This window comes from Kogia breviceps, chromosome 6 (assembly GCF_026419965.1).
Source record: "Kogia breviceps isolate mKogBre1 chromosome 6, mKogBre1 haplotype 1, whole genome shotgun sequence".
In the NCBI taxonomy this organism is placed as follows: domain Eukaryota; kingdom Metazoa; phylum Chordata; class Mammalia; order Artiodactyla; family Physeteridae; genus Kogia; species Kogia breviceps.
This window is the reverse complement of record NC_081315.1, coordinates 83721094-83737111: the sequence shown is the minus strand read 5'-3', so window position 1 is coordinate 83737111 and position 16018 is coordinate 83721094. Positions and strand designations below refer to the sequence as shown.

At 41.9% G+C, this 16018-nt stretch overlaps 1 pseudogene; it reads left to right on the top strand.

Annotated features, from left to right (window-relative positions):
* Positions 1 to 6923: 6923 nt before the first annotated feature.
* Positions 6924 to 8164, top strand: LOC131758694 (protein-tyrosine sulfotransferase 2-like; annotated as a pseudogene).
* The last annotated feature ends 7854 nt before the right edge of the window (positions 8165 to 16018 follow it).

Below are 16018 nucleotides of genomic sequence, written 5' to 3'. Positions count from 1 at the left end.
GAAGTGCAAAATGCTCTAGAGATAACCTAAGTCTGAATCTTAGGGAAAGTTTCCTTGGAGAAAAAGTATATGAAAACCAGAGGAGTATCTAGATTAAAGTGGGAATGAAGGATATCCTACTCAGGGGGAAAAGTAGAAACAAGGGCTCTGAGATGGGAAGGTCCTTCTTGATTGAAATAAAAGAAAACAAAAGAATGACAGTGTAGCTAGCTTATCATAAGCAGTGGGAACGTGGTGAATGAGTCCAAAAGACCAGTTTGCCAGTTCTAAAATATCATATAAGTGAAATTTAGAGTATATATGTATACTCTATATATTTGTATAAGGCTTCTTTAACTTGTATTTCATCCATGCTGTTGCATGGAACTGCAGGTGTTTGTTGCTGATGGACATTTGGGTTGTTTCCAGGTTTTGGTCATTATGAATAGAGCTGCTGAGAACATTCTTGTATAAGAGTTGTGAGATTTTTAGTCCACTGTTTTTCCCACCTCACTGCAGTGCAGAGGCAAGAATATGCTCTGTGTTGCACAGAAGTTTAAATAAGCAAAGAACAGTTCAATACCTACCTGATCTTTTTGTTGACCTCATGAGGCACTTGGAGTCTAGCATCTACAGATAAAAAGAACTAGGTCAGGTAATTCAACACGGACACAGCAACAGCCTGGCCTGAGTTCCACATCACCAACATCTGATACATGAACCATACTTTCAGATAGAGGATGTTCAGGTAGGAAAGGGTTCTTGCTGATGCTTGAAGGTGGGGAGCTGATCTTGTCTATACCCTCTAGAGAGGAATCCATAACTACCTAAACGACTCTTTATGCCCTGCCAAAGGGTCTTAATCCTACTTCTCCTTATCCCTTTCCTACTTCCCCCAAAGAACTGACCCCATAGCAGTGATCTGTAACTCTAGCTTTACTGTATAACCCTATGGTACTTTTAGTGTTTCTGCATATTCAGCAGAAGCAGTCTCAGTCTTAAAGCAACTCCTGGGGTTGGGTGTGCTACAGAAAATCAACTGCTACTGCCATATGCATCACTGTCTGATTACTCCAATTTTAGTCACTATATCTGTGACTTCATTTTTTAAATTGAATTATAGTTGATTTTCAATATATTAGTTTCAGGTATACAGCATAATAATTCAGTATTTTTTATAGATTATACTCCATTTAAAGTTATTACAAGATAATGGCGGGCTTCCCTGGTGGCGCAGTGGTTGAGAGTCCGCCTGCCGATGAAGGAGACGCGGGTTCGTGCCCTGGTCCGGGAAGATCCCACATGCCGCGGAGCGGCTGGGCCCGTGAGCCATGGCCGCTGGGCCTGCGCGTCCGGAGCCTGTGCTCCGCAACGGGAGAGGCCACAACAGTGAGAGGCCCGCATACCGCAAAAAAAAAAAAAAAGATAATGGCTATAATTCCCTGTACTATACAATATATCCTTGTTGCTTATCTATTTTATACATAGTAGTTTGTTTCTCTCAATCCCATACGCCTATCTTGTGCCTCCCCCCTTCCCTCTCCCCACTGGTAACCACTAGTTTGCTTTCTATATCTCTGAGTGTGTTTCTGTTTTGCTATGAACATTTGTTTGCTTTATTTTTTTAGATTCCACAGATAAGTGACATCATACAGTATTTGTCTTTGAGTGACTTATTTCACTTAAAATAATATTCTCTAGGTCCATCCACATTGCCGCAAGTGACAGAATTTCATTCTGCTTTATGGTTGATATTCCATTATATATATAAACCACATCTTTTTTATCCATTTGTCTGTTGATGGACACTTGGTTGCTTCCACATCTTGGCTATTGTAAATAGTGTTGCTATGAACATTGGAGTGCATGTATCTTTTCAAATTAGTGTTTTCATTTTTTTCCGTATATGTATACCTAGGAGTGGAATTGCTGGATCATATGGTGGATCTATTTTAGTTTTCTGAGGAACCTCCATACTGTTTTCCATAGTGGCTGCATCAATTTACATTCCCACCAACAGTGTATAAGAGTTCCCTTTTCTCCACATCCTTGCCAACATTTATTATTTGAAGACTTTTTTTTTTTCTTTTTTTTTTTGCGGTACGCGGGCCTCTCACTGTTGTGGCCTCTCCCGTTTTAGAGCACAGGCTCCGGACGCGCAGGCTCAGCAGCCATGGCTCACGGGCCCAGCGGCTCCGCGGCATATGGAATCTTCCCGGACCGGGGCACGAACCCGCGTCCCCGGCATCGGCAGGCGAACTCTCAACCACTGAGCCACCAGCGAAGCCCCTATTTGTAGACTTTTTGATGATAGCCCCTCTGACAGATTTGAGGTGATATCTTGTTGTTTTGATTTGCACTTCTCTAATAATTAGCAATGCTGGGCACCTTCTCATGTGCTTGTTAGCCATCTGTATGTCTTCTTTGAAAAATGTCTACTCAGGTTTTCTGCCCATTTTTTGATTAGTTTTTTGATACTCAGTTGTATAAGCTGTTTATATATTTTGGATATTAACCCCTTGTTGCTTATATCATTTGAAGGTATTTTCTCCCAAAGAGAGTTCTGCCTGTGCTGTACCCTAGGAATTTTATGGTTTCAGGCTTTACATTTAGGTCTTTAATCCATTTTAGGTTTATTTTTGTATATGACGTGAGGAAATGTTCTAATCTCATTCTTTTACATGTAGTTTTCCCAGCACCACTTATTGAAGAGATTGTCTTTCCTCTTGCTTCCTTTGTTGTAGATTAACTGACCATGTGTCTGTAACTTTATTTATTTTTTAAAATATGTATTTATTTAGGCTGCGCCGGGTCTTAGTTGCGACATGCGGGATGTTTTAGTTGTGACATGAAGGATGTTTTAGTTGCAGCCTGCAGATTCTTAGTTGCACTATGCATGCAGGATCCAGTTCCCCGACCAGGGATTGAACCCGGGCCCCCTGCATTGGGAGTGCCTAGTCTTACCCACTGGACCACCAGGGAAGTCCCGTGACTGTGACTTTAAATTGAAGAACAACTCTGTATAAACATGACAGTATGAAGAATATCAGTCTTCAGTGAATTTTTATTTCTGTAGTTTAAAAAGACAGTATTTTGAAACATTTTTTTCCCCTGAGTAGAGACTTATCTTTCTTGCAGGAATTTTCTTTCCAGAGAGTATTTCTATGGCCCTTTAATATTATGCATTCTTTTTGTTTCTGCTATATTTCTTCTTTATTTTGCACTTTTTTCTTTTTTTAGCTCAAAGTCAATACTCCATTCCAGCCTCCTAGATAATTCATTCTTATCACATACTTTTAACTAGTACTTACTAGTCCATCATCTTCTCTATTCTCTAGATTTCTCTTAAATGAATCTTTCTGTGCTACTGGCAGGATTTTTCCTTTCAGCCTTTCCTTTTTAGCCTCTAACTACCACACTTGAGCATGTACAGTAATTAATAAAGATAGATTCTTTCTTTTTTATATAATAATTTTAAAAATATTTATTTTATTTTATTTATTTATTTGGTTGCACTAGGTCTTAGTTGTGGCTCACTGGCTCCTTAGTTTTGGCACTTGGGCTCCTTAGTTGCATCATGCTAACTCTTAGTTGCAGCATGCATGTGGGATCTAGTTCCCTGACCAGGGATCAAACCTGGGCTCCCTGTATTGGGAGCATGGCGTCTTACCCACTGGAACACCAGGGAAGTCTCAAGATAGATTATTTCTGTGGTAATATATATATTTTAAAAATTTATTTATTTGGCTGTGTCGGGTCTTCGTTGCAGCATATGGGATCTTTTGCTGCAGTGCTCGTTGTGGTGTGTGGGCTTCTCTCTAGTTGTGCCATTCCAGTTTTCTCTTCTCTAGTTGTGCCGCAGGTTCCAGAGCACGTGGGCTCTGTAGCTGAGGCGCGGGAGCTCAGTAGTTGTGGCTTGAGGGCTTAGTTGCTCAGCGGCATGTGGGATCTTAGTTCCCCTTTCTTTGGTAATATTGTGAACTGATACTGGAAAAATCTTCCTATAAAACATCTAGAAGTGCTGGATAAAATAAAATATTCTTTTAAGTAAAGAAATGATATTTAATGGCCATAAATTCCTCTCATCCCAATATGCACTTCCTTTTGCAGTGCAACTTTGCTGCTTCTTGTTCAAGAGATGGTCTATTCCCTCACCCTTTACACCTGGATTGCTCTTTTATTCTGACACCAACTGGTGTGCTGCAATACAATTCAATTCTAATGCTGATTATTTGGCATTATTGTAGGAATCCACAGCTTAATTGTCATGATCTCCAACAAGACTGCTCTTGGCTTCAGATGCCAGCCACAAGTGGGGTCCTCCACCTACCTGCACTTCCGACCAAGTAGTTAAAAATATGGAGGGTTCCCATGAACCCCCTCAGATTCGGTAATTCATTAGTATGACTCATAAAATTCAGGAAAGCACTATACTTACAATAACAGTTTGTTATGAAGGGTACACGTCAGAACCAACCAAATGAAGAGACACATATGACAAAGTCTGGGAGGATTCTGAATACAGAGCTTCCATGCCCTCTCCTTGTAGAATCAGGGTGTATCACCCTCTTGACACATCAGCATATTCACCAACCAGGAAGCTCAACTGGGATTTGGTGTCTAGAGTTTTCACTGGGATTTCATTATATAGGCATGATTGACTGAATCATTGGCCTTGTGATTTAACTCAATATCCAGCCCCTCTCCCCTTTCTGGAGATTACACTGGCTCAAAGCCCCAACCTTTTAATCATATAGTTGATCTTTCTGGTGACCAGCCCCATCATGAGTCTTTTTATCTCATAGCATAAACTAAGGTGATATCCAAGGGGGGGTCATGAATAGCAAAGACATCCTTAGTACTTAGGAAGTGCCAAGGATTTAGAGCCTCACTCCCAGGAACCAGAGACAAAGACTGGTCAAATTCTGTATTATATAATGCCATTTAACCAATAGAATATAGTGAAAATGTGTTATACAACTTCCAAGGCTAGGTCTTAAGAAACCTTACAGTTTTCCACTTTGTACTTTTGTAACGCTGCCCCAAGACTGCCATGTAAAAAAGTTGGTCTAGCCATGTAGAGAAAAACTGAGGTGCATCAGTCAATAGCCAGCACTGATTGTTAATCATGTGAATGAGGCTGTTTTGGACCCTCCAGCTGACTGCAGCTTCATCAATGACCCCAGGCAGAATGAGCAGAGGGGAACCCACATTCAACCCAGAGAAGTGTGAGATGTAGTAAAACATTGTTGTAATGAAGCCATAAGTTTTAGTGTTGTTTGTTATGTAGCAATGGATAACTGATAGTTGGGAGCCAAAAACAAAGGTAAAACCAGAGCTAAAAGCAAGTAAGCTCTCAGCCCTATCCTAAGGTTAGAGGTGGTTTTCCCATCTTGATAACAATGGGGCTTAGGTTTTGTTTTTTAAAATATTTATTTATTTATTTATTTAATTTATTTGGCCTTACCGTGTCTTAGTTGCAGCTCACGGGATCTTTTACTTGTGGCATGTAGGATCTAGTTCCCTGAACAGGGATCGAACCCGGGCTCCTTGCATTGGGAATGCCGAGTCTTAGCCACTGGACCACCAAGGAAGTCCTGGCACTTAGGTTTTTTAATTAATTAATTAATCTATGTTTTTTGCAGTGGTCAGGCTATTTTAACTTTAATTACTTTTTTTTGTTTAATACATCTTTATTGGAGTATAATTGCTTCAAAATACCATGTTAGTATCTGTTGTACAACAAAGCGAATCAGCCATATACATACCCATGTCCCCATATCCCCTCCCTCTAAAGCCTCCCTCCCACCCTCCCTATTCCAACCCTCTAGGTCACCGCAAAGCACTGAGCTGATCTCCCTGTGCTATGCTGCTGCTTCCCACCAGCCAACTATTTTACATTAGGTAGTGTATATACGTCGATGCTACTCTCATTTGCCCCAGCTTCGCCCTCCCACCCCATGTCATCAAGTCCATTCTCTATGTCAACTTCTTTATTCCTGCCCTGCAACAAGGTTCATCAGTACCTTTTTGTTTTTTTTTTAGATTTCATATATATGTGTTAGCATATGGTATTTGTTTTTCTCTTTCTGACTTACTTCACTCTGTATGACAGACTCTAGGTCCATCCACCTCACTACAAATAACTCAATTTTGTTTCTTTTTATGGCTAATATTCCATTGTATATATGTGCCACATCTTCTTTATCCATTCATCTGTCGATGGACATTTAGGTTGGTTCCATGTCCTGGCTATTGTAAATAGTGCTGCAATGAACATTTTGATGCATGTCTCTTTTTGAATTATGGTTTTCTCAGGGTACTTGCCTAGTAGCGGGATTGCTGGGTCATATGGTAGTTCTATTTTCAGTTTTTTAAGGAACCTCCATACTGTTTTCTATAGTGGTTGTATCAATTTACATTCTCACCAACACTGTAGGAGGGTTCCCTTTTCACCACACCCCTTCCAGCATTTATTGTTTCTAGCTTTTTTGATAATGGCCATTCTGACTGGGGTGAGGTGATGCCTCATTGTGGTTTTGATTTGCATTTCTCTAATAATTAGTGATGTTGAGCATCTTTTCATGTGCCTCTTGGCCATCTGTATGTCTTCCTTGGTGAAATGTCTATTTAGTTCTTCCACCCATTTTTAAACTGGATTGTCTGTGTTTTTGATATTGAGCCCCATGAGCTGTTTGTATACTTTGGAGATTAATCCTTTGTCTGTTGTTTCATTTGCAAATATTTTCTCCCATTCTGAAGGTTGTCTTGCTTATGGTTTCCTTTGCTGTACAAAAGCTTTTAAGTGTAATTAAGCCCCATTTGTTTATTTTTGTATTTATTTCCATTACTCTAGGAGGTGGGTCGAAAAAGATCTTGTGGGTCGGGGCGGCTGGCAAGCACTGAGTCGCTCGGTGCACAGAGCTGCCGCCGGACGTCTCTTGCAGGCTCAGCTGGTGGAGAGTCTTGGCAAGCAGCCACAAGGGCTAGATCCCAGGGATGAGAATGTCCAGGGGAGATGTGAGCCCACTGGGGCTGCCAAAGCGCCCCCAGCCCCGGGCCCAGCATGCGCCTGTCGGTGCAGAGGGCACTGCTGGCAGCTGGCTTCGCCCTGGCCCTGGTGCTGGTGGTCCAGCTGGGGCAGCAGGTGCTGGAGTGCCTGCCGGGCGGTGCTAGGGGGCCCCCGGTGGGCCATGTGGCCGGAGCAGGAGGACCTCGTGATGCTGGGCACGGACCACGTGGAGTACCTCTACGGAAAGGCCATGCCGCTCATCTTCGCGGGGAGCGAGCCCCGGAGTGGCACCACGCTCACGCGTGCGATGTTGGACTCCCATCCCAAGCTGCGCTGCAGGGAGGACTCCGGCATCATCCCCCGCGTGCTGGCCATGCCCAGGCCTGGTCCAAGTCGGGCTGGGAGAAGCTGAGGCTGGACGAGGCGGGTGTGACAGGCGAGGTGCTGGACGCCGGCCTTCATCTTGGAGGTGATCGCCAAGCATGGAGAGCCGGCCCGCGTCCTCTCTATAACAAAGACCCCTTCACACTCAAGTCCTCCGTCTACCTGTTGCGCCTGTTCCCCAGCTCCAGGTTCCTGCTGATGGTGCAGGACGGCCTGGCCTCCGTGCACTCCATGATCACCTGCAACGTCACCGTCGCCGGCCTCGACCTCAGCAGGTCCCGGGACTGCCTCAACAAGGGGAACAGGCCATTGAGGTGATGTACGCCCAGTGCACGGAGGTGGGCAAGGACAAGTGCCTGCCCGTGTACTACAAGCAGCTGGTGCTGCACCCCTGGCGCTACCTCAAACTCATCCTCGACTTCCTCGGCATCACCTGGAGCGACGCTGTCCTGCACCATGAGGACCTCATCGGCAAGCCCGGCGGTGTCTCCCTGTTCAAGATCGAGTGATCCACAGACCAGGTCATCAAGCCCATGAATCTGGAAGCTCTCTCCAAGTGGACTGGTCACATCCCGGGGGATGTGTTGAGGGACATGGCTCAGATCGCCCCCATTCTGGCTCGGCTCATCTATGACTCCTATGCAAACCCGCCCAACTATGGCAGGCCCGACTCCATTGTCATCAACAACACACACCAGGTCTTGAAAGGGGACGATAAAACACCAGCCATTCTTAAAGGCTATCTTCAGGTGAACCAGAAGCACCTCTTCCCACCTAGGAAGCTCATGATTTCCAGGTCTTTGCAAATGGCTTTGCTGCCAGAAGAGAAGAAACTTTGCATTCGAGTGGAAATTGGACCTCTAATGCAAGCATATTGCTTGCTATTAATCGCCAAAAAAGAACTGCTCACGAGAAATATATTTGTATTTGTATATGTTTGCAAAAGTTGGATCATTGGGCTTCCCTGGTGGCGCAGTGGTTGAGTCCACCTGCTGATGCAGGGGACACGGGTTCATGCCCTGGTCTGGGAAGATCCCACATGCCGCGGAGCGGCTAGGCCCGTGAGCCATGGCCGCTGAGCCTGTGTGTCCGGAGCCTGTGCTCCACAAGGGGAGAGGCCACAACAGTGAGAGGCCTGCATACTGAAAAAAAAAAAAAAAAAAAAAAAAAAAAAAGCTGAATCATTGAAAACTTAACCTTGAAACACTCTAATTTAGGATAGTCCGGGGTAGAGAACCAAGAGTGTGGAGGTACTCCAGCTTTTGAAACTTAGGTATTTTATATTTTTCCCCTCGAGAAATATTTTTTAAGAAATGGATTTGCCATCCTCCTTAATTTGCAGGACTGCCTTGGTGGCTTTGTTTGCTGGAACAAGGCCCATCACCTGTGCCTCTCCTGTTGACCCTTACTTTTGAATTCAAAGAATCTATTTAAGAATTTAATATATGAGGCTTTCTTTGATTCCCCCTCAGTACTACTCACAGAGAAAAATATATATATATTATTTGAATAAACTGAACAGGGACTCATTTGTCTGTGCCTTACTTTAAAGAAAAAAAATATCTTGCTGTGGTTATGTCAAAGAGTGTTTTTCCTATATTTTCCTCTAAAAGTTTTATAGTGTCTGGTCTTACATTTAAGTCTTTAATCCATTTGGAGTTTATTCTTCTGTATGGTGTTAGGTAGTGTTCTCATTTCATTCTTTTACCTGTAGCTGTCGAGTTTTCCCAGCACTACTTATTGAAGAGGCTGTCTTTTCTCCATTGTATGTTCTTGCCTCCTTTGTTGTAAATTAGGTGCTCATACGTGTGTGGGTTTATCTCTGGGCATTCTATCCTGTACCATTGATCTATATTTCTGTTTTTGTGCCAGTACCATACTGTCTTTATTACTGTAGCTTTGTGGTATAGTTTGAAGTTGGGGAGCCTGATTCCTCCAATTCCATTTTTCTTCCTCAAAATTGCTTTGGGTATTTGGGGTCTTTTGTGTTTCCATATGAATTGTAAGATTTTTTTGTTCTAATTCTGTGAAGAATGCCATTGGTAGTTTGATAGGGATTGCACTGAATCTGTAGATTGTTTTGGGCAGTATAGTCATTTTCACAATATTGACTCTTCCAATCCAAGAACATGGTATATCTGTCCATCTGTTGGTATCATCTTTAATTTCTTTCATCAATGTCTTATAGTTTTCTGCATACAGGTCTTTTGTCTCCCTAGGTAGGTTTATTCCTAGGTATTTTATTCTTTTTGTTGCAGTGGTAAATGGGAGTGTTTCCTTAATTTCTCTTTCTGATTTTTTGTTGGTGTATAGGAATGCCAGAGATTTCTGTGCATTAATTTTGTATCCTGCAACCTTACCAAATTCATTTATTGGCACTAGTAGTTTTCTGGTGGCTTCTTTAGTCATCAGCAAATAGTGACAGTTTTACTTCTTTTCCAATTTGTATTCCTTTTATTTCTATTTCTTCTCTGATTGCTGTGGCTAGGACTTCCAAAACTATGTTGAATAAGAATGGCGAGAGTGGACAACCTTGTCTTATTCCTGATCTTAGAGGAAACGCTTTCAGTTTTTCACCATTGAGTATGATGCTTGCTGTGGGTTTGTCATATATGGCCTTTATTATATTGAGGTAGGTTCCCTCTATGCCCATTTTCTGGAGACTTTTTATCATAAATGGGTGTTTAATTTTGTCAAAAGCTTTTTCTGCATCGATTGAGATGATCATATGGTTTTTATTCCTTACTTTGTTAATGTGGTGTATCACATTGATTGATTTGCATATGTTGAAGAATCCTTGCATCCCTGGGGTAAATCCCACTTGATCATGGTGTATGATCTTTTTAATGTGCTGTTGGATTCTGTTTGCTAGTATTTTGTTCATGATTTTTGCATCTATGTTCCTCAGTGATATTGGTCTATAATTTTCTTTTTTTGTGATATCTTTTTCTGGTTTTGGTATCAAGGTGATAGTGGCTTTGTAGAATGAATTTAGGAGTGTTTATCCCTCTGCAAGTTTTTGGAAGAGTTTGAGAAGGATTGGTGTTAGCTCTTCTCTAAATATTTGATAGAATTCAACTGTGAAGCTATCTGGTCCTGGACTCTTGTTTGTTGGAAGATTTTTAATTATGCTTTCAATTTTGTTACTTGTGATAGTTCTGCTTATATTTTCTAAATCTTCCTCGTTCAGTCTTGGAAAATTGTACCTTTTCAAGAATTTGTCCATTTCTTCATGATTGTCCATTTTATTTTTATATAGTTGTTTGCAGTAGTCTCTTATAATCCTTTGTATTTCTGCAGTGTCAGTTGTGATTTCTCCTTTTTCATTTCTAATTTTATTGATTTGTGTCCTCTCTCTTTTTTTCTTGATGAGTCTGGCTAAGGGTTTATCAATTTTGTTTATCTTCTCAAAGACCCAGATTTTAGTTTTATTGATCTTTGCTATTGTTTTCTTTGTTTCTATTTCATTTATTTCTGCTCTGACCTTTATGATTTCTTTCCTTCTATTGACTTTGTGTTTTCTTTGTTCTTCTTGCTCTAGTTGTTTTAAGTGTAGGGTTAGATTGTTTATTTGAGATTTTTCTTGTTTCTTGAGGTGAGATTGAATTGCTATAAACTTCCCTCTTAGAATTGCTTTTGCTACATCCCATAGGTTTTGGGTCGTCATGTTTTCATTGTCATTTGTTTCTATGTATTTTTAAATTTCTTCTTTGATTTCTTCAGTGATCTCTCGGTTATTTAGTAGCACACTGTTTAGCCTCCATGTATTTGTGCTTTTTACAGTTTTTTTCCTGGAACTGATTTCCAATCTCATAATGTTGTAGGCAGAAAAGATGCTTGATACAATTTCAATTTTCTTAAATTTTCCAAGACTTGATTTGTGACCCAAGATGTGATCTATCCTGGAGCATGTTCCATATGCACTTGAGAAGAAAGTGTAGTCTGCCACTTTTGGGTGGAATGTTCTATAAATATCAATTAGATCTATCTAGTCTATTGTGTCATTGAAAGCTTGTGTTTCCTTATTTATTTTCTGTTTGGATGATCTGTCCATTGGTGTAAGTGGGGAGTTAAAATTCCCCTACTATTATTGTGTTACTGTTGATTTCTCCTTTCATGGTTGTTAACATTTGCCTTATGTATTGAGGTGCTCCTATGTTGGATGCATAAACATTTATAATTGTTATATCTTTTTCTTGGATTTATCCTTTGATCATCATGTAGTGTCCCTCCTTATCTCTTGTAAGGAGATAAGTCTTTATTTTCAAGTCTGTTTTATCTGATACAAGTATTGCTACTCGAGCTTTCTTTTGATTTCCATTTACATGGAATATCTTTTTCCATCCCTTCACTTTCAATCTGTATGTGTCCCTAAGTCTGAAGTGGGTCTCTTGTAGACAGCATATATATGGGTCTTGTTTTTGTATCCATTCAGCCAGTCTGTGTCTTTTGGTTGGGGCATTTAATCCATTTACATTCAAGGTAATTATCTATATGTATGTTCCTATTACCATTTTCTTAATTGTTTTGGGTTTGTTTTTGTGGGTCTTTTTTTTTCTCTTGTGTTTCCCACTTAGAGAATTTTCTTTAGCATTTGTTGTAAAGCTGGTTTGGTGGTGCTGAATTATCTTAGCTTTTGTTGGTCTAAAAAGCTTTTGACTTCTTCGAATCTGAATGAGATCCTTGCTGGGTAGAGTAATCTTGGTTGTAGGTTTTTCTCTTTCATCACTTTAAGTATATCCTGCCACTCCCTTCTGGCCTGCAGAGTTTCTGTTGAAAAATTGGCTGATAACCTTATGGGAATTCCTTTGTATGTTATTTTTTGTTTTTCCCTTGTTGCTTTTAATATTTTTTCTTTGATTTAATTTTTGTTAGTTTGATTAATATGTGTCATGGTGTGTTTTTCCTAGGGTTTATCCTGTATGGGACTCTCTGTGCTTCCTGGACTTGGGTGACTATTTCCTTTTCCATGTTAGGGAAGTTTTCCACTATAATCTCTTCAAATATTTTCTCAAACCCTTTATTTTTGTCTTCTTCTTCTGGGACCCCTATAATTCAAATGTTGGTGCATTTAGTGTTGTCCCAGAGATCTCTGAGATTGTCTTCAATTCTTTTCATTCTTTTTTCTTTATTCTGGTCCTTGGTAGTTATTTCCACCATTTTGTCTTCCAGCTCACTTATTCGTTCTTCTGCCTCTGTTATTCTGTTATTGATTCCTTCTAGTGTTTTTTTCATTTCAGTTATTGTGTTGTTCATTTCTGTTTGTGTGTTCTTTAGTTCTTCTATATCTTTGTTAAACATTTCTTGTATTTTCTCAATCTGTGCTTCCATTCTATTTCCGAGATTCTGGATCATCTTTACTATCATTATTCTGAATTATTTTTCAGGTAGATTGTCTATTTCCTCTTCATTTATTTGGTCTTGTAGGTTTTTTGTTTGTTTGTTTGTTTGTTTTGTGGTATGTGGGCCTCTCGCTGTTGTGGCCTCTCCCATTGTGGAGCACAGGCTCCGGACTTGCAGGCTCAGTGGCCATGGCTCATGGGCCCAGCCGCTCAGCGGCATGTGGGATCTTCCCGAACCGGGGCACGAACCTGTGTCCCCTGCATAGGCAGGTGGACTCTCTACCACTGCTCCACCAGGGAAGCCCAGTCTTGTAGGTTTTTACCTTGCTCCTTCATCTGTGACAAATTTTTTTGCTGTCTCTTTTTTTTTTTTTAATTAGTGGGATTAGTGTTCCTGTTTTACTGGTTGTTTGGCCCAAGGCTTCCAACACTGGAGTTTGTAGGCTATTGGGTAGAGCTGGATCTTGGTGTTGAGATGAGGAACTCTGTGAGACCTCACTCCAATGAATATTCCCTGGGGTCTGAGGTTCTCTGTTAGTCCAATGGTTCATACTCGGAGCTCTGACTGGAGGAGCTTCTGCCTGACCATGGGTTCTCAAATCCAGATCCCACAAGCCACGAGGGGCAGCAAAAAAAAAAAAATTAAATTAAAAAATAAAATTAGACTAAGAAACTAACAGATATGTTAGAAAGAATGTAAAAATAAAAATATAGATGACTCAACAACCAGAAAGTACATCAGTACCACAATAGTAAAAAAGAGGAGGGAAAAGAGGGCGGGGCCTAAGCAAGGGCGAGGTTTAGGTGGTGGGCGGAGTCAATGCTCAGGACCCACAGGGCTGGAAAAGGCCCTGGGGGATGTGTGGGGTGGGGCTTAGGCTCAAGGAACAGAAGAGGCCCAGGCATGCCCCCCCACTCCTGGTCTCAGAGGGCAGGGGACCTCACCTGGGAGCCCAGCAGGCTTCCTGGGCTTGAGTGGGCAGAGCAAATGCCCTCCTCTCCTCTCCTGCTCCTCCGATCTGGGGTCTGGGAGGGCCACTCCCGCCTGCCTCTCCTGATCTTCCAGGCCTTCCTCCTATGCCCCCAGGAAAAATGCGGGCAGGGGCTGGTGGGGTGGGGGTGGGGAAGGGAGGGCCTTGGAGGGCAGGGGACTGGCCTGGGAACTCAGCAGGTTCCCAGTGCTCGAGTGGGAGGGGCAATCGCCCTCCACTTCTCTCCTGCTCCTCCCGCCTGCCACTCCTGATCTCACTGGCCTCCCTCCTATGTCCCCATGTCCCACTCAGCCTGGATGGGGCTTTGGAGGGTGGAAGCAGCTTGGGAGCTCAGCAAGGTCTCCAGTCTGAGTGGGCCAGGTGATCACTCTCCATACCTCTCCCACTGTCCCAGGAGAGTCCCTCCCACCTGCGTCTCCTGATCTCCCTGGCCTCAGGGGCACCAATCTTGTCTGGCCTCCACTTCTCCTCCCCCCCTCGGTCCCCCTACATCCTACCGGTTCACTCAGGGGTTCCTCCCATCTCCTTGGGGGTCAGAGTTCCCCACCAGCAGCTGGCAGGTGTCCTAGTTGTGGGGAGACACTAACTCCGTGTCTTTCCACACCGCCATCTTGACTCTAATTTATTTTTATTTTTGGCTGTGTTGGGTCTTCTTTGCTGTGCAAGGGCTTTCTCTAGTTGCAGCCAGCAGAGGTTACTCTTCGTCGTGGTGTGTGGGCTTCTCATTGTGGTATCTTCTCTTGTTGCAGAGCAAGGACTCTAGGCACACAGACTTCAGTAGTTGTGGCACGTGGGCTCAGTAGCTGTGGTGCATGGGCTTAGTTGCTCCGTGACACATGGGATCTTCCCGGACAAGGGCTCAAACCCGTGTCCCCCGCATTGGCAGGCGGATTCTTAACCACTGCACCACCAGGGGAGTCCCAGAGCTTAGGTTTTTAACAAGGATTTGACATCTCATGAGGTAAGGAGCTGGAATTTCGTCCCATTAACAAAGTCGAGACTTTCAAAGGCTACTCTAACTGACAGGTGAATGACTGTCCTGAAAAGAAAAACTCCTCTGGCATAGTAAAAGGACAAGAAAGCTTGTATGTCTTGGCCTGGGACTCTGGAAAGTAAAAAGGAAGTATTCTTTTTGAATTTGTAACTACTAGCTTGACCTGACCTCACTTAGATTTGGAGTTTGAGTGTATACCACTATTGTATTAGTATCCATCTGGGAACCCCCAGTTAGAATTTAACATAAAAAGTGATCTGTGAGTGACATAATCATCTATACAGAAAATCCTAAGGAATCTACAAAAAAGTACTAGTTCTATACGTGATTCAAATAAGCTCTCAGAATATAAGGTCAATACACAAAAATCAGTTGTATTTCTAATTATCAATGAACAATGGGAAATTTAAAATTTTAGATATCAGGCTTCCCTGGTGGCACAGTGGTTAAGAAATCGCCTGCCAACGCAGGGGACACGAGTTCGAGCCCTGGTCTGGGAAGATCCCACATGCCGCGGAGCAACTAAGCCTGTGCACCACAACTACTGAAGCCCACGCCTAGAGCCCATACTCCGAAACAAGAGAAACCACTGCAATGAGAAGCCTGCGCATTGCAGTGAAGAGTAGCCCCCGCTCATCGCAACTAGAGAAAGCCTGCGCGCAGCAACAAAGACCCAATGCAGCCAAAAATAAATTTAAAAAAATAAATTAATTAAAAATTTTAAAAAATATATCATTTACAATAGAATAAAGAAATCATGAAATACTTAGGGATACATTTAACAAAATATGTGCAAGATCTGTACACTGAAAGTTATAAAACTGTTCTAAGAGGAACTGAAGATTATCTAAGTAAATAGATATACTGTGTTTATGAATTAGCAACATTATTTAGATTTAATTTTGTCTAAATTGATCTCTAGATTCACTGTTTTACCAAACAAAATCTCAGCAGACATTTTGTAGCAACTGACAAGCAAGTTCTAAAATTTGTATAGAAATGCAAAGGATCCAGAATAGCCAAAACCATCTTGGAAGAGAAGAACAAAGTTGGAAGGATTCATGAGACCTGATATTGAAATTTACTATAAAGCTACTGTAATCAAGAGAGCATGATATTGCCATAAGGATAGATGTACAGATCAATAGAACAGATTCAACAGTTCAGGAATAGACCAACATGTATATGGTCAATATTCCACGGTAATTCAATAGAAAACGACAGTCTTTTCAACAATTGGTGCTGGAACTGTTGGGTATCCATAAGCAAAAATAAAGCTTCATCCTTACCTCATATCATAAAAAAAAAAATTAAC